Here is a 19,180-nt window from a genome sequence, read left to right as displayed (position 1 = left end):
TGGTTTTCTATTCAATTCCAAATGTCCACGTCTCTAATTTTGTGCCAGTACCATGCTGTTTTGACCACTACAGCTTGCTGTATAGCCTGAAGTATGGTAGGCTAATGCCTCCCAACTTTGTTTTTATTGCTAAGAACTTCCTTAGCTATACAGGGCTTTTTGTGGTTCTATCCAAAACGCAGAATGATTTTTTCCAAATCTCGAAAGTATGATGTTGGTATTTTAATAGGAATGGCATTGAATTGGTAGATTGCTTTGGGAAGTATAGACATTTTAACAATGTTGATTCTTCCCAGCCATGAGCATGGTATGTTCTTCCATTTGTTAATATCCTCTGCTATTTCCTTTCTTTGTGTTTCATAATTTTCTTTATAGAGGTCCTTCACCTCCTTGGTTAGGTATATTCCTAGGTATTTCATTTTCTTTGAAACTATGGTGAAGGGAGTTGTGTCCTTAATTAGCTTCTCATCTTGACTGTTATTGGTGTATACAAAGGCTACTGACTCGTGGACATTGATTTTATATCCTGAGACATTACTGTATTTTTTGATGACTTCTAGGAGTCTTGTGGTTGAGTCTTTGGGGTTCTCTAGGTATAAGATCATATTGTCAGTGAAGAGGGAGAGTTTGACCTCCTCTGCTTCCATTTGGATGCCCTTTATTTACATCTCTTGCCTGATTGTATTGGCTAGAACTTCCAGCACTATGTTGAATAGTAAAGGTGACAGAGGACAACCTTGTCTGGTTCCAGTTCTAAGTGGGAAAGCTTTCAGTTTAACTCCATTTGGTAAAATATTAGCTGTGGGTTTGTCATAGATAGCGTCAATCAATTTAAGAAATGTGCCACCTATGCCTATACTCTTCACTGTTCTAATTAGAAAAGGATGCTGGATTTTATCAAATGCTTTTTCTGCATCTATTAAGAGGATCATATGGTCTTTGTTTTTGTTTCTGTTGATATGGTGAATAACGTTTATGGACTTGGGTATGTTAAACCAGCCTTGCCTCCCTGGGATGAAGCCTACTTGATCATGATGAATGACTTTTTTGATGATAAGCTATAATCTATTGGCTAGGATTTTGTTGAGAATTTTTGCATCTATATTCATGAATGAGATTGGTCTGAAGTTCTCCTTTTTAGTTGGGTCTTTTTTTGGTTTTGGTATCAGGGTGATGTTTGCTTTATAGAACATGTTGGGGAAGATTCCTTCCTCCTCAATTTGTTGGAATAAAATTTCTGCAGTATGGGAATAAGCTTATCTCTAATGTTGCCAGGGATAGAACATCTGTGTCCTCCAGATTCACCTGTTAAAATCACTACCCTAAGGACGTGAAGAGAGTGGGCTCTGGGACCTGCTGCCAGGTTTGACACCCAGCTCTGCCGTGTGCTCCTGTGTGGACATGGAGATGCTTCTTCCCCCAGAAAAGCCTTAGTGTGTTCACCTGCAAGGCTGGGATGCATGTGTGGGGAGAGGGCGCATTGCGGCTGCGGGTGGCCTGCTGCAGAGATGGCATAGGATAGGGCTTGAAGGAAAAGAAGAACACAACACATGTTAGCTTGTGTTGTGTCCTTCCAGCGAGCACCCTGCACAGCCTCCTGCGTGGGACCACACTGTTCACACTGACTCCTGCTGCTCTTCTTGAACTGGATATTTTGTGACCGTCTAAACTCACGTCTGCTCTTCTGGGCTGTTGGATCTCATGGTGGTTTTGTATTGTGTCTACCTCTCCATCTTTTTTTAATGCTCTCTTTCCAGACCTTATTTCTCTTTTACCTTTCAGCATTAGGCACAGGATTCCTCTGACCTTAACTGACACTGTAGTATGTTAGTTGGTCTCTCCTTCTCTGGGGTTGTCTACAGTGTATAGCACTTACCACTCATTCTGTAGTGTAATCTAGTTGAAGGTGCAAGTGCATCTGTGTGGGTCATAGTTGCCCAGACTCACAGGCGGTGTATTGGGGCAGCATGTTAAGTTCTGGTTAGAAAACTCTGGTGGAGTATTTGTCATTTCTATTAGGAACAATTTTAAGGAAAGGATATAACTTTTATATGAGACTAAAAATAAAATAATGGCATGTTTTTAAAAAAATAGCTTAAGAGGAAAGATCTTTAATTGACCCAGCCTCTGTAAGGTAGAAAAGTTCTCTGTCAAGATTCACAGAGAAGTTATTTAATAATCCACATGACAGGTTAATTATTAGACAGTTGGGGTCTTCTATTTCTTTGTTGTTGTTGTTGTTGCAGTTTTTGGCCAGGGCTGGGCTTGAATCCGCCACCTCCAGCATATGGGGCCAGCACCCTACTCCTTTGAGCCACAGGCACCGCCCAGGGTCTTCTATTTCTAGTAAGATTTTAGCAGAGCACAGCAACAAGTGTTCATCAGACCATTTCCTTTTGCTGTGCCTTGCTTGGGGGATGTAACGGGTTGTCAGAGCCTTCCAGTCTCATGGGTGAGAGGAAGGCAGCATTTGGGCAGCCAGTGGGCAAAGCGGCAGAGCACAGAGCCCCAGGGAGCAGGGAGGAAGTAAGACATGCATCCTTGGAATGGAGACCATACCTAAGGGGGAGAGAAGGACACACAGCAAAGGAAAAACAGACATGCAACCAGGAGCAGAGACGTGCTGTGGTGTGTGGCATGCAGAAGTGACCTCAGGCTGGAATCCCCTGCAGGTGGCATCCCCAGCAGATGGACATCTTCCACACAGGTAGCAGCAGGAGGGGCCTGGGGAGCATCTGGGGTGACACTTGGAGAAGGTGAGGAGAGCTAGGCAGACTGACCTCCTTCTGTAGCCCATGGGAACCCAGCCAAGGACATGGGGAGAGTTTTACAGAGAGAAATATGTAAGAAAGGAAGGCAATGAGGTGGCCCTTACTATCTGATTGAGAGAAGATGTGACCCTGGACCAAGGCAGAAGTCAGGTGAAGAAGGGAGTGATTTTGGATAATTGAAGGGAGAGGGCTGGGGGCGAGGAAGACTCATTTCTAATGTTGCCAGGGACAGAACATCTGTGTCCTCCAGACTCATGTGTGAAAATCACCACCCGAAGGTAATCATGTGAGGAAGTGGGGCCTCCAGGAGTGGTGAGATCAGGAGGTGGGGCCTCCAGGAGTGGCAGGTCAGGAGGTGGGGCCTTCAGGAGTGGCAGGTCAGGAGGTGGGGCCTCCAGGAGTGGCAGGTCAGGAGGTGGGGCCTCCAGAAGTGGTGAGATCAGGAGGTGGGGCCTCCAGAAGTGGCAGGTCAGGAGGTGGAGCCTTCAGGAGTAGCAGGTCAGGAGGTGGGGCCTCCAGGAGTGGCAGGTCAGGAGGTGGGGCCTTCAGGAGTGGCAGGTCAGGAGGTGGGGCCTTCAGGAGTGGCAGGTCAGGAGGTGGGGCCTCCAGGAGTGGCAGGTCAGGAGGTGGGGCCTTCAGGAGTGGCAGGTCAGGAGGTGGGGCCTCCAGGAGTGGTGAGGTCCGGAGGTGGGGCCTCCAGGACTGGTGAGGTCAGGAGATGGAGCCCCTAGGAATGGAATCCCACAGAGCTTCCTCCCCACTTTTGCTGTGAGAGAGCACAGTGAAAAAATGTGCCCCACTACATACCAGATCCTTCCCTTTTCTTGGCCTCCAGAAGTGTAAGAAATAAATCCCTTTTGTTTGTACGCTACCTAGGATGTGGTACTTGTTATAGCAGGCGGAGTGGACTTGGACAGATGCGTCATGGCATTTTAATAAGCAGAACTGAGGCTAGGAAGAAGAGTCTGTGTGAGGAGCGATGGGGCAGTGAGAAGCTGATGTCTGAGCGCAGCAAGTTTGAGTTGAGGGTGAGACATTCTAGTAGGTGGTCTCAGACATGTGGATTCAGAAATATGAAATTCATTGAAGAACTCAGTATGCATTTGGGAACTGTCAGCACACAGGTGGTAGGCAAAACCCAGGACAGTGACAATATTGCTGAGAGAGAGTGAGAAGAACAGTTAACAAAGGGACATAAGCTCAGAGGACCGCGGTGAAGAGGCACAGCCCACTGATCACGTGAAAGGGGCTGCCCCTGGGGCGGCACGCACAGACTTCAAGGACACACCTCCTGGGCTATGGTGCTGACCTTCGAGGGAAGCTGGACAGAGAGGACAGTATGACATGGACCAGATGTTGCCATGTACACTTACTGTACAATATACGCACCTTCCTACCGGAAGGCTCTACCTGGATGCCTCACATCTGCCTTAGAATAAAGCCACCCCAAACTGACCTCATCCCTTCCACCCTCACCTCTGTGTGTCTGACCTCTGCACATCTCTGTTCCCACTGCCCACACTGGTCCCAGGCCACTGTCACCTCAGGGCTGGGCTCTTGTGAAGAATCCTGACCCTCTGCCTTCTTCCAGGCTCAGCAGATTTCAAACTGCACGGATTCCCTTATGTAGCATCCCATACTTTCTATCATCCATGTTCTAAATTTCTTTAGGATGAATTTGCAGGACCCTCCGTTTTGGTTTTGGCTATTCCCACCTTCCTGTTAGGTTGCATTGTGACTGCTACTTTCTGTGACCATCTTCCATCAGCCCTGAAACTGAGAACTCTGCCCACAGGAACTCCTGCCCGTGTCCTGTGCCTTATGCTTCCAACGCATGATGTGCGGTGGGCTGCCTTGCACATTATCCTGATCTGATTCCTAACAGGGGCTGCACAGCACGGTGTTAACTGTAGCGCATGTTACTACACCCCTTCTATGCGGTAGGGACACTCAGGACTCCGCGTGGTGACTACCCCTCACATGCCCACGTCTCCCACTGGACAGTGCACGTGTCCAGGACAGAGCCGATGTCAGTGCCCAGTGTGTAGTAGAGCACTCAGACGTTGTTGGACATTTGGCCACATTGGCGAATGGGTGGCCTTGCACATTATCCTGCTCTGACTCCTCACGGGGCTGCACAGCCATGGCGTTATCCGTAGCACATGTTACTACATCCTTTCTAAAGTTGTGGAGCTGCATTTCTTTAAACTCCTTCAGAAATCCAAACCGCTTTTCCCAAGTTAGTGAGGACGTGTGAGGTTTTTTACTTCTGTAGCATAAATCAGAAGCCACCAGTGGAGCAGGCGCCATCTGTACGCAGCGCTCTCTCTTACGCGCTTTACACTTCAGCTGTGTCTTCTTTTCCCACTGGTGTTATTATTACTGCCACTGCCAGGCTCATCCTTCCTACCTTGTATTTGTATCATTTCAGAATGTCCAAAGTGTCTTCATAGTTTTTTGTCTCATTTGATCCTTAAAATGGTCCTGCAGACAAAGTATAATTAGAGATGTTTACCACACACAGATATTCAAGTGGATGTTAGATGACTTTTCTAAGGACACCCAAAATCAATAATGATAAAATGAAACCAATATCTAGTGCTCATTGCACTCAAATTCCTGTGTCTTCGTCTTAAAATGAATATTTAGGCTGGGTGCAATGGTAAGCCTCTTGGAGGACAAGGCAGGCAGATCATTTGAGGCCAGGAGTTTGAGACCAGCTGTTTTCTAAAAACAGAAAAACTAGCAAGGCATGGTGGCGGGCGCCTGTAGTCCCAGCTTTGTGAGAGGCTGAGGCAGGAGGATCACTGGATCCCAGAAGTTTGAGGTTGCTATGAGTGCTGATGATGCCAGGGCACTCTAGCCTGAGTGACACAGAGAGACACTGTCTCAAAGTAGTAATAAAAGAAGTATTTATATTATTGATTTTGCAGACATATGTTCAAGCCAATGAATTGTTACAACTGTTGTTTGGCTGCTATAATGTTCTAGGTTTGGGAGAGATGTGCCAAGAATGGTCCAGGTGTGGTGTCTGTGGTGCCTGAGATGTCTGTCCGGGTCCAGGACAAACATGGTTCTCAGTTCTGTACTCGCTGTCCGGGATGAAGTGAATTGGGCAACAGCCAATCTCAGAAAGAGGTTGCAAAACATGTGCAGTTTTCAACATTAAGCACAAGTGGATTTGGGGGGTTTTAGTGTCTTTGGTTTGCTTTGGGCACCTCTTCCCTGGTTGGACTTTGAGGCAAAGATGGAGTCCTCCCTGCCCTCTGACCTCAGTGCCTCCCACGGGGTCTCTGCAGAGTGGTCAGAGAGCTGGCTGGGGTGGACGGGTGGGTGCAGCCCTGCAGGGGAAGTGAAGAGACAGAGCCTCCGGAAGGGGGATATAAACGTCCCTCTGCAAAGAGGAGGTCAGAATGGAGACTCCCTGCTGTGCTGCTCTGTCTGCTCACACGGGGCTCTTCCTGCTTTTCTAGAGAGCTGGTCAACACAGAGCATCAACGATGTATATGATGGGCTTTATTTTTTATTTCTATTTTTCTTCAGCTTTATTAATGTGCAATGGAAAAAAATCATTGCATTATGAAATGATTAATCAATGTAATTAACATATCCATCACCTCATATCATACAATTTTTGTGATAAAGAGATCCACTCTCTCAGCAATTTTCAGGAATGCAGTGAGTTGCCATTACCTGCATCCAGCCTGGCACCTTGGACCAGCTTCTCCCAGCTCCTGGTAACCATCCTCTCCTCTCTGTTTCTACAAGTTCAACTTTTTAGATTCCACGTGTAAGTGAGATTATGCAGTATTTGACTTTCTCTGCCTGGCTTATTGCACTGTACATGATATTCTCCAGGCTCTCCAAGTTCTTGAAAATGACAGGGTTCCCTCCTTTTCCTTTTCTGTCTTAAAGGCTGAATAGAATCGTATTGTATGTGCGTGTGTTCATATTCTGTTTATTCATGTATCTCCCCATGCATCTTCCCTATTTTAACAAATGGTGCTGGGTGAACTGGCTGGCAACCTGGAGAAGACTGAAACTGGACCCACACCTTTCACCATTAACTAAGATAGAATCTCCCTGGATTAAAGATTTAAACTTAAGACATTAAACTATAAAAATACTAGAAGAGAGTGCAGGGAAAACCCTTGAAGAAATCAGTCTGGGTGAGTATTTTATGAGGAGGACCCCCTGGGCAATTGAAGCAGCTTCAAAAATAAACCACTGGGACTTGATCAAACTAAAAAGCTTCTGCCCAGCCAAGAACACAGTAAGTAAAGCAAGCAAACAGCCCTCTGAATGGGAGAAGATATTTGCAGGTTATGTCTCCAACAAAGGTTTAATAACCAGAATCCACAGAGAACTCAAACGTATATGCAAGAAAAGAACAACTGATCCCATCACAGGCTGGGCAAGGAACTTTAAGAGAAACTTCTCTGAAGAAGACAGGCGCATGGCCTAAAGACATGAAAAAATGCTCATCATCTTTAATCATCAGAGAAATGCAAATCAAAACTACCTTGAGATACCATCTAACTCCAGTAAGATTAGCCCAAATCACAAAGTCCCAAAACCAGAGATGTTGGCGTGGATGTGGAGAAAAGGAACACTTCTACACTGCGGGTGGGAATGCAAATTAATACGTTCCTTTTGGAAAGATGTCTGGAGAACACTTAGAGATCTAAAAATAGATCTGCCATTCCAATTCTATAATTCCTGTACTAGGTATATACCCAGAAGACCAAAAATCACATCATAACAAAGATATTTGTACCAGAATGTTTATTGCAAGCCCAACTCATAATTGCTAAGTCATGGAAAAAGCCCAAGTGCCCATTCGATCATTAACGAATGGATTAATAAATTGTGGTATATGTACACCATGGAATATTATGCAGCCTTAAAGAAAGATGGAGACTTTACCTCTTTCATGTTTACATGGATGGAGCTGGAACATATTCTTCTTAGTAAAGTATCTCAACAATGGAAGGAAAAGTATCCAATGTACTCAGCCCTACTATGAAACTAATTTATGGCTTTCACATGAAAGCTATAACCCAGTTATAACCTAAGAATAGAGGAAAGGGAGGGGGAAGGTGGGCAGAGGGAGGGTGATTGGTGTGATTACACCTGGTGCATCTTACAAGGATACATGTGAAACTTAGTAAATGTAGAATATAAATATCTTAACACAAAAACTAAGAAAATGCCAGGAAGGCTATGTCAACCAGTGTGATGAAAATGTGCCAAAGTGTTTATAAAACCAGTGTATGGTGCCCCATGATCGCATTAATGTACACAGCTATGATTTAATAACAATAATAAACAAAAAAATGGTTATTCAAGGAAGCTCTATTAAAGCACACTATGAATAGCAGAAAAAAAATGTCATCTTCTCCAGTTAGTAAAAAATAATAATAATAATAATACATTCCACACTGGAATAGGAGGCAGCAGACAGATACTGTGTATAGAGTGTGCGCTCAGGGCAGGAAAACAAACTGTTCACTGTGGGGCCAGTGGGAGACTTTTCTCCCGTGACGGCACAGCACAGGATATCATCCAGTGTGTTGAAGCTGGTGATTCCATGTTAAGGAGCATGATTAAAATGGCTACACTGGGGAATAGTTTAAAATGTCATGGAGTTTGAGGCAGGCAATCAATTTAAGCGTCAGTTGCTTTAAGTCTGCCTCTTTGAAAGAATTAATACATGCAATAAAATAAGGGAGGGGACAGTTTAACTTTGAGCATATTTGTGACTTTGTATGCAGCCCTCAATTTTGAGTACAGATCAAAAACTGGGACTGAAGCAGCCTTTCTCATGAGCTGGGACCACAAATGACCCAGCTGTCATCCATGGGAAGCACTTACAGACATCAGGGGGAGTGTTCTTTCCACCACACCATTTGGAAACAAACTTTGATAAGAACAAAAGAAAAGAGAGAGGAAGGAAGGAAGAGGGGAGGAGTGAAGCAAATAAACAGTCTGGCTTTCCTCAGTCTCGAATGAAAAAGTTTCAATCAGAAGGTCATTTTCTAATTTTCTTATAGGATATACTATTAAATTTCAGTCTACTTCTTTTCTATAATCAGACTGAATAACCAACTGTAAAGTAATAGAGCATTCTTGAATTTTTGGATAAATAATGATTCTTATTCACTACATAACTAATCTAAAGTAAATCAAACAGCACACACCCTTGTTAAAGTGGAAAGTAAAATTATTTGTAATGTATCATGAATATTAATAAAGTGAAAATGAATTTTATAACACAACCATTAATAATTTATCGACCTACAATGAAGCTATTACTGAAAATCACTTCTTTGTCGCACGTTATGTTAAGATGAAAAAATTTTCAGCGTTCCTGGGAGAGAAGGCGCTCCAGCCTGGGACTAGAGTGCAGGGCAAGGAACGTCCCCAGGCCTTGCTGCAGATGAGCCTGCAGATGGTGGGGCAGGTTTCGTTCTCAGTTTAGTTCATCAGTAAATTCTGCAGTCCCTGTACAGCACATTCTGTGTGTCCGGGGCCAGGGTCCAGCCCTGGCTGTGGAGTCTAAGAGGCTCTGACCCTGCCTGAGACCCTCAGGATAGGGCAACAGGCGCTGCATCTACAGCGTGGGGTGTTAAATTCCTTGGGAGTTGGAGAAATCTTGACTCCAATGGAGACTCCAAACCTTGCTGGAAAAGTCTTCCAGAAAATTCACCACATTTTCAGTAAATATCATCAGTTCACAAATATTCACCTATAGAACAGTGCTATTTTCTCATTATTTAGGCTTCTTTTACTGAAATGATTCTGAAAGATGAAGAGTCTCAGGAGAAATAGACATAATTGAAGATTTTGAGAAAAAATTGTATAGCAATGTCATCAAAGCAGCAGGCGCCACTGTTGACAGCAGACCTGGGTTTTTGTGTTTCTTGGTGTGAGGCCTCTGGTCCAGAAGGCGTCCACACACACTTTCCATCCTGGGTGGGAATTAAGGGCCTCTAGTGTGACCTAGGGTGCCAGGAGGCCCCACTCATTGACACCAGTGGAAAATAAATCTGAGTGGTTTGCTGGAGGCGCCCTTGAGGTGACTGTGTGTTTCCTTAGGTGAGATACGGAGCTTCTGTGAAAAGACCCCTGCAAGAAAACAGTCATCATAAGGCAGCCCTGCCCCCTGTGACGTTCTCAGCAGGGGACCTGTGAGTGTTGCAGCCCTCCCCCTCCTCCAGCTCCCTCAGGTGCTGTGGTGAGGCAGGGTGAATTCCCACTTCCCTCAAGCACTGGTGTTCCCTGAGTGTCCTTGAGTTTATCTGAACTGTGATTGTGCTTACCGTGTCAACCCCTACTCCACTTTGAGGTAGCAAGTTCTGTAGTTTTGTTACTTCCTCGCAAATCACTTCTTCTATACTCATCCTCAGTCACTTTCACATGCGCTGGGCATGCTGGGCAGCAGCGTCCCTAGTGAACGCGAGACTCAGAACTCACCGGAGCCGTGGCCCTAGCCTCAGAGCTCATCAAGAAGTAAAAGGGTGATTTCTGACCTGTCTTCCCCCTGGGTTATGGAAATCACATGAAAATGATGTGTGCAAATTCATTCTGCAGAATGTTAATGTGCTATTTTTAATGCTGTTATTCTCTAGTGTTAGAAAAATAACTTACCCAGAGTGGTTTTCCCTGGGAAGGTAGTCCCCACTCATTTCTACAGTCAGCATCTACTGTGCTCCAGGAACAGTCAGACGGCAGCGTCTCCGCCTTTCTGAGGTGTAGTGTTTCAGTGGAGAAAGAAGATGCATGCATACATAAGTGTGTGATGCACAAAGGGAGATTAATAACTGGGCTCCATCAAAATTCAGACACTTTCTCTACAAAATACTAGTTAAGACCTTGAAAGGATAAGCAACGAACTGGCAAAAATACTGCAGTTCACTCATTGAACAAAAAAACAGTATCTAGAAGATACAATGAATTCTCGAAATTTAATGGTTTAAAAAAATTCAGTACAAAAATGCACAAAAGGCATGGACAGACATTTCCCTGAGGAGGAAATGCAGATGGCAAGTAAGCACATGTGAAGATCTTCAATTCCAGCAGCTATTAGAGGAGCGAAAGTTAAAGCGACAGCGAACTGCCACTGCATACCTAGAATAGCTGAAAGAAAAAACTAGTGACAACACTCACCTTTGATGAAGATGCTGAGAAACTGAACCGCTCGTCCCTCAGTGGTGGGAATGTTCAGTGGTACAGTTGCTGTGGAAAGCAGCTTGGCATTTTCATTAAAAACTAGACCCGGAATCACCAAATGACCCAGGTATTGTACTCACAGACGTTTAGCCAAGAGAAATGGAAATTTATATTCACACAAAAAAACCTGTACAGCAATGTCTGCAGCAGCTTTATTCAGGGTAGCCAAAAACTGGAACTACCCCAGATGTCCTTCAGAGGATGAACAGTTAAACTGTGGTGCAGCTGCACCATGGAATACTACTCAGCAATTAAGAAGAATAAATGATTTATACACACAGCAACCAGATGAAGCTCAGAGAATTATGCTGAGTAAGAACAGCCAATCTGCAAAGTTTATAGAACATTCTTGAAATGACAGAATGGTAGAAGCACAGGCGGGAGGCTGCCAGGGAGAAGGGGGTGGGGGTGTGGCTGGGTAGGGCAAGGTGGACCCTGGTGGTGCGTGGGATGAAACAGCACTGCACTGGACACACACATGTGCAAACGCACGTCACATCGGGGCCTGTGACCTGGTGGGATTAGTCGATGTCGTTCTGGTGGTGGTCCTGTGTCTCAGTTCTGCAGGCTGCTGTCGACAGACTCTGAGATGAGGGTGCCCGGGTTCTCGGGATTATTCCTTCCTACTGCACATGAATCTACAATTAACTGAAAAGAAACCGTTAAAAAAAAATGTGCAGTGTAATTTCAGATGATGGCAAGAAAAGCCTGCCTGCTGGTTCTCATGGAGCAGACAGGAGATGGGGCTGGGGGCCGGGCACAGAGCTTCAGCTGAGCACAGAGGATGGTGAGGAGCCAGGGACTCCCATCTGGCAGGGTTTGCATTTTGCAGCTCATCCTGCAGATTCCATTTTAAAATATTACAAGTGACACATGAGGCAAGGCTGTAACCGCCAGAGCCACAGGTACACCTTCCTGTGTAGAAGCTGAGTGCCTGGGAGGAGGCGAGCTGAAGCAGCAGGTCTCTAACAGGATCTGCTCCTTAGTGAACCCTTCTGTGAACCTTCGCGTAATGAAAGATATTTTGTTAAAAGCATGAGATAGGTTTGTGTGTGTATATGTATGTACACACCCATACACACGCGAGCGTACACACACACACTCTTTTGGTAGGAAGCCTCACACCCTTCAGGACATTCGCGGGGTAATCCATCTGGGGGTGGTGGTTTCATCCCTGCCTCTTCAGTCACTCCCAGATGCGTGGCACCTTGCAGCAGTGAGTGTTGCGGCTCACAGCTCCTCTAGCTCCCTGTGTGTGTGAGGGCGAGCCCAGCTCCTCCTCCACCTGCTGGCAGAAGGGCAGGCGCTGAATGTGGACGAGCGGCCTCCATGACGGGCTGCAGGCCTATGCATCCCTCCTGGATGTGAAAAGGCACTTCTCACCTGCCTGGTTTGTGGCCCTGAGCCTGGAGAATAGAGCCCACTCCAAATAAAACCTGTCCTTTTGTCCACAAAATTTCTGGCTCCCAGATACTTTTCACCTTCATGAAAAAATCTGTCCCACCTGGTGTGGAGAGTACTGGGTGAGCTCAAGTTGTTCCTTTCTACTGCCCTTCCTGAGCCCCAGGGAGAAGGAAAAACACTTCCCAAAACAGTGACGAACCTTCTAATGGCTCTGTGGAATGTTAAAGAAAGTTTAAAGTGTCAGGTGGATTACTAGAAGAATAAGATATTGTATAAGTTAATTTATTAATACTATATTTACAAAAGCAAAATATGATTTTTCCAGCAAAGTGTTGGCAGTACATCAGAATCACTGTGATCACTAACATCCAATTCTACTATTTTCAATTGCTTGTTTTGCTTGATATTGATTATTTGTAAGAGTTATTAAATTTTTCTATTTGGTGCATTTCATGCGGTGAGAGTTAACTTCCCTTTTCATAAAACCACAATATCGAACATCATCTCAACCATCCTGAGTCAATTCAGTAAGTAATTTTCAGAACATATTCAAAACAACCATGCCTACTCTAAAAATATTGATCATATTAGTAGGTTATTTATAAATGAACTGTTTAGAACTCTATTTGGATATTGCTTTATAGCTATAATAAAAAGTTGTTTGTTTGGGGGTTTTTTTGCAGTTTTTGGCCGGGGCTGGGTTTGAACCCACCACCTCCGGCATATGGGGCCGGTGCCCTATTCCTTTGAGCCACAGGTACCGCCCCAATAAAAAGTTTTAAATTAAGATGCTACACTTGGTTTTCCTTTATCATTAACACACAGCATGCTCTTATAAAACTCTTTTTTGACAGAAATGATCACAGCTTATTTACTGTCTTTTGAAATGAAAAGGGCAGAAATAAAAACACCTATGAAACCTACTGATGATATAAGCCAGGGTGGGGAACCTGCGGCCTGAAGGCGGCATGTCCTCAAGTGCAGCCTGTGACTGAGGCCCACTGACCTGCAGGCATGCGGGGCAACCACCCAGGGCCTCGCAGGCCGGTGTCTGCTGTGCTTCTCTACTACCCTTCAGATGTCTTGTGCTCTCTCACTGAGGTTAGACTCAATCACAAAGATCACTCTTTCAAGGACTTTTATACCAATATGCTCACAATTTTGTAACTTTTTTATACACTAATTAATAAACTAATTTTTTCTTTTTTTTTAGAGATGGAGTTTCACTCCGTTGCCCTCCGTGGAGTGATGTAGTGTCACAGCTGACAGCAGCCTCCAACTCCTGGGCTTGGGTGATCTGTTGCCTCAGCCTCCCAGTAGCTGGGACTACAGGCATCCGCCACAACGCCCGGCTATTTTTTGTTGCCAGGGCCGGGTTTGAACCCGCCACTGTCGGTATATGGGGCCAGCACCCTACCCACTGAGCCACAGGTGCCGCCCTACAAACTAATTTTTTAAAAATAGTTTTCCAAAGGGATTTTCTATATGGACTTCCTCATCCCAAGTTAATTGGTCCTGATGCTGGATGTCTCTGCCACCGTCTGGACGGGCGCATCTCCAGGCTTCGGTGCCCTACAGCACGGGCTGCCCAGGCCAGGAGAGATGAGCCACCTGCCAAGGACACACCCGCGGCAGGGCTCTGGTTTCATTAGGAATCTCAGCCTCATTATTCTGCCTTTTTATTCTTCTCTAGAGTGAACACATCTGGTGGAAGAGGAAAAAGATGTAGTTATTGAATCCAGTCAAGTGTCTGTACCTGTCAAATTATCAACAAAATTCCATAGGAAAGACTGCAGTTGGCCCCACAGACACATGGAGACCCACGCAGCTGCTAAAGGTAATGGTTCTGCGCCGCTGTACGTCGCGTTTTACCCTTCCATGCAAATGTGCGTTTACTTTAAAAAACACCACTTTGAAAAAGCATAAAAATAGGTTTGTGAATGGAGGGGGTTTATTTGATAAAGAAGACAAAATCTCTAGATTTTAATGAACAAATTCAGCAGACAGGCAGAATTTGTGATCTGTTGTAAAACATAGACTCAAGTAGTCTTCAGTTATCCGACTTACAACATTACCCAAAATAATGTAAAAGTCTTAATGGGTCTTGTTCACCCTGTAGCATTTGTACCAAAACTCCTTTAAACTAAGAGCCCTTTTTGCACTGTTAGTTCTATTCAAGGCCATTTCATGTTTAAGGGCATTAGCAGGTCTTTCCTTAGGGCTGATTGCACAGACTAGGGTTCTTCTAGGTTTCTTGTCTGTTACTGCTGGTAAACCTCCCTTGGTGCCACTGTGGATCTTGAGAGTCTGCTCCTCGGGGAACTGCAGGATATGGCTGTTCTTTTTAAAAATAAATTGATTGTAGTGACTATACATGACCAAAATATTCCTGTTGTCATGGAGTGTAAGTGTTTGATGCAGAGGTACTAAGTACATTCACAGACCTGTGCAGCCGTCACACCGTTCATTTCCAAATGCCATCCCCCAAACTGGAACTCTGCAGTCATTAATCAGTAGCTCCTCTTCCCCCTCCCCATCCCTGGCAGACCCTTCTCCCTTCTGCCTTTGTGAGTTTGGCCCCTGTAGGACCCGCAGATGAGTGGACTCATACAGTAATTGTCCTTTCGTGACTGGTCTATTTGATTCCATGGGATGTCCCCAGGTCCACCCATGTGGCAGCATCAGAATGTCTTTCTGTGTTGGGCTGCATCTTAACTCAGTGCACACCTGTCAATGCACACCTGTGATGCACACCCGTCAGTGCACACCTGTGATGCACGCCCGTCAGTGCACATCTGTGATCCACGCCCGTCAGTGCACACCTGTGATGCACACCTATCAGTGCACACCTGTCAATGCACACCCGTCAGTGCACATCTGTGATCCACGCCCGTCAGTGCACACCTGTGATCCACCCCCGTCAAAGCACACCTGTGATGCACACCCTGTCAGTGCACACCTGTGATGTGCCCATCTTCCAGCTCTTGTGGATGTTGCTGGCAGCTTGGATGTGGAAATGTCTGCCTGAGGCCCCTCTTTTAAGTCTTCTAGGTGTAAACCACAAGTGGAATTGCTGGATTACATGATAATTCATGTGATATTTTTAGTTTTTTAAGAAAGCATTATAACGTTTTGCATAGTGGCTGCACCATTTGACTATTACGTGAACAGTGCACAAGCATTCACATTTCTCCATAGCCAAGCCCACATTGTTGTTTACTGCAGTTTTCCTTCTTTTTTCTTTATTATAACCATCCTAATGTATGAAGAGGTATCATTGTGATTTTGGTTTGCAATTCCCTGATGACTAATGATGTTGGGCATTTTTATGTAGATACCAGCCATTTCCCTCTTCTTTGGTGAAATGTCTACTTAAGTCTTTTACCTTAATCGGGTTAGTTGTTTTTTGTTGTTATTGTTGAGTTGTAGGAACTCTTTATATATTATGGCTATTAACCCTTATTATATATATGATTTGCAAATATCTTCCCCCATTTCATGGATTGCCTTTCAGTCTGATGATAGTGTGTTTTGATGAACAAAAGCTTTGTTTTTAATTTTGATGTTGTCCAGTTTATTTATATTTTTCTTTACTTGCTTATGCTTTTAGTGTCATATCCAAAAAATCATCTCCAAATCCAGTGTCATAAAGCTTATTCTCTATATTTTTTCTTCTAAAAGTTTTACAGTTTTTGGCTCCTATCTTTAGGTTGTTGGTCCATTTGTAGTGTGTGTGTTTTTTTTTAAATAGGTTTACAGTAAGGGTCCAACTCAAAACCCACCACGTTGAAGCCTGTTGTTGTATCGCGGTGGTTCCGTAGGTAGAACACCAGCAATGGCAAGGTCACTCCACACAGGCCGTGCCCTGGAGGATGAACTGCCCTGCACCAGGGGTTCCTTGTTGATAGTGAGAGACTGAAATACGGCACAGCTTAGACCCTTAGACAGCCACAGTCAGTACTGGCACGGCAAGAGCCTCAGAGCCCGTGTTTTATTGGCACTTGTGTTAGTCTTTGTGTAAAGCCTTCTCACTGAGAGAGCCCTGGGCAGATGCAGAATCCTCCTGCAAGGAAGAGTGTTTATTAACCCTACTTTGCAGTCAGTAATGGGAAGCTCAGATGGCTCAGGTGACCAGACTGAGACGACATAGGTGCAAGCAACCACAGTATCCCCAAACCAAGCCTCGGCATCCTGGAGAGAAGCTCCGTGTGCAGCAGGTGGATAGGCATGATGCCCGGGTCTGATCCAGCACAAACCACTAATCCCAGGGTTTTAAAAGCTAAATGATATGATAAAAGTATACTCAAAGAAAAGCCTTTGCTCACCACCACCCTTTTGTGGCTTGGGTACCAAAGAATAAGTGTGTATTTATTAGTTTTTTATCAGTTTATCACTCTTTCAGTAGTTCAAGCATGTATTTTGTGTGTCAAGAACACATCCATCGCCCTCAGGAACTACACAGATTGAACAAGCACTGGGCGTGGGGAGGGCTGTAAGATGACGAGGCTGCAAGCACTTTCCTTTAGTGCAGATCTTGTGTCTTACTCATGTCCATGTCTGGGGCAGGGCATATTTCCTATACCACAGTGGGTGTGCAGTCACACCTCATAGAAATGGCAGAGGTCTGTGTGTGCTGATTGGGAGGACACAGAGAGATCAGAGAAATGCAAGAGGACTTTGCAGAGGATACAACCCCAGGTGGGTCTTTAAAGACCTAGTTCATTAGATGGGTAAATCCAGGAATGACTTGCCAGACAGAAGAAAAACACAAAGCCTGCAGAGGGAGGATGGAGGCATGGATATGGGTTGTGGGTCATTTGGCATGAACAGCTGTGTATTTGGACGAAGAGCTGGACTCCTCGTGGCTTAGGTTTGGTGAATGTAAGCTGAATATGGGAAAGGTGTTGTTTCTGTGGTCCACAGGAGCTAGGTGGTAGGTTTATCTCTCTCAAGAAAGGGCCCATGATAGGACTCTGTACCCCACCTCCCAGCCCTGGAACCCGAACACTAGCTCCTGGCCCTCACCTGCTGCCTCCAGTGAGCAATGTCCCTGTGTTCCACTTTCTGAATTCTAGTTTAGTGACCGTAGTAGTTTATCAAACTGTAGATGGTGAGAATTGTAGGCCAGTTCAGCCCTTTGGGTCTGTGGTCCCTAACCCCCTGGACTGTGGACTAGCACCATTCTGTGGGCTATTAGGAACCAGGCCACACAGCAGGAGGTGAGCAACAGGCAAGGGGGAGAGGCTTCATCTGTGTGCGGCATTAGATCCCACAGAAGGGAGAACCCCGCTGTAACCACACAAATGAGGGATCAGGCTGTGGCTTCTTATGAGAGTCTATTACCTAATGATGTGTGTGGGCTGAGACGGTGACCCCAGTGCTGGGGAGTGGCTGCAGACACAGAGGTCTTTAGCAGAGAGGTCTCACTGCACAGAGTCCACAATAAACCAGCTGCCTGCAGCTCATACCACACACACCCCGTCAGTGAGTGGAAAGTGATGGTTAAGCTGGATCTGGCTTTTGGCAGGTGGCAGGCTTTTTTTTTTTCCTTAGTGTGAAACCAAATCTTTTGAGGAAGAGAAAAGTTTACAGAACAAGAGCAAGATACAGGTTTACAGAGCAAGACAGATATAGGTTTACAGAGCAAGACACGTTCTCCATAGACAATGCACAGGTGGTGGCGGGCTTTATGGCAGCAACATCTGGGCGTCACTGTGTCCCATCACCCCTAGATGGAACCATCTAGTTGCAGGAAAACAAGCTCAGGGCTCCCACTGATTCTACCTTTAGGTGAGTTTGTATAGTTATTTCACTATATATACAGTAGAAACAGAAATATAATAAAAGTAATGCACTTGAATCATCTCGGAAACCATTCCCCATCACCCTGGTCTGTGGGAAAATTGTCCTCCATGAAACTGGTCCCTGGTGTCAGAAAAGCTGGGGCCTGCTGCGTTAGATTACTCCCCAGCCAGAGTGCTCACGTGCAGGCGCCGAGGACCAGCTGCCAATGCCCAGCACTGGTTGGGTGCCCTGCCAAGACCACCACCGAGGAACTAGGCTCGGCTCCTGCCCCCCACAGGTCTCCCCACCGTATGTGGTCTCTGGGGCCGCTAGCCTCCTTTAGCATCTCCACTTAAGGAGGACTTTGGGGCCTGATCTCATAGAAGAAATAAAACCACTATGGAACGAAATTTAGATAGAGGGCATTTTTCTACCCTCGCTTGTCCCAATTAGCCAGTGTGATTGAGCCATGGCACCTGTGGGGCCTCTGCAGCTGGTGCTCTAGGAAACCCAATTTTCCTGAGCCAGAGCCCAAAGAGAAAATCACACCCGGCATTTGATTTCCATGCTAAAGACTTTACTTAAAATAAAATCAATATCGGTTTTCAAAAAACTCGATGAATTGTGTTCTGAATGGTGACTGTTTTAAACAAAAGTATATCATGAGTCTAGAAAAAGAAATCTGCTGAAATAGTTCCAAGTCTATAAATCTATATTCTTTGACCCTTTGAAAAAAATACATTTAAAAATAGCTACAAATGTCCCCCCTTAGTTGTGGGACTGCCAGCAGCTACTTGCCTTTGGGCAGATCCCTTCAAAGTCTTAGTTTCTTTTTCTGTGAAACAGGAATAAATTAGCTAGGTAAAGGTCAAATTAGAGGGATTAAGTGAACTTAATATAAACTACAAAAGATGATGGTACTGGTTAGACATTTAATAAGCATCCAACCTGTCCCAGGCTTGATCCTAAAAGTGCTATTCACCGTGTCT

General features: G+C 45.2%; 1 protein-coding gene across 14 annotated transcripts in view; it reads left to right on the top strand.

Annotated features, from left to right (window-relative positions):
• Positions 1–19,180, top strand: part of MYT1L (myelin transcription factor 1 like) — a 476,241-nt gene that overhangs the window by 224,153 nt on the left and 232,908 nt on the right. For all 14 annotated transcript variants that reach the window (XR_008379597.1, XR_008379596.1, XM_053588628.1 and 11 more), the window contains exon 4: positions 14,101–14,244. The gene's annotated coding sequence lies outside the window, so the exon portion shown is untranslated. The remainder of the gene's footprint in view (positions 1–14,100; positions 14,245–19,180) is intronic.

Source organism: Nycticebus coucang, chromosome 4 (genome assembly GCF_027406575.1).
Source record: "Nycticebus coucang isolate mNycCou1 chromosome 4, mNycCou1.pri, whole genome shotgun sequence".
In the NCBI taxonomy this organism is placed as follows: Eukaryota; Metazoa; Chordata; class Mammalia; order Primates; family Lorisidae; genus Nycticebus; species Nycticebus coucang.
The sequence above is the reverse complement of the archived record's forward strand: the minus strand, read 5'-3'. Positions and strand labels throughout refer to the sequence as shown.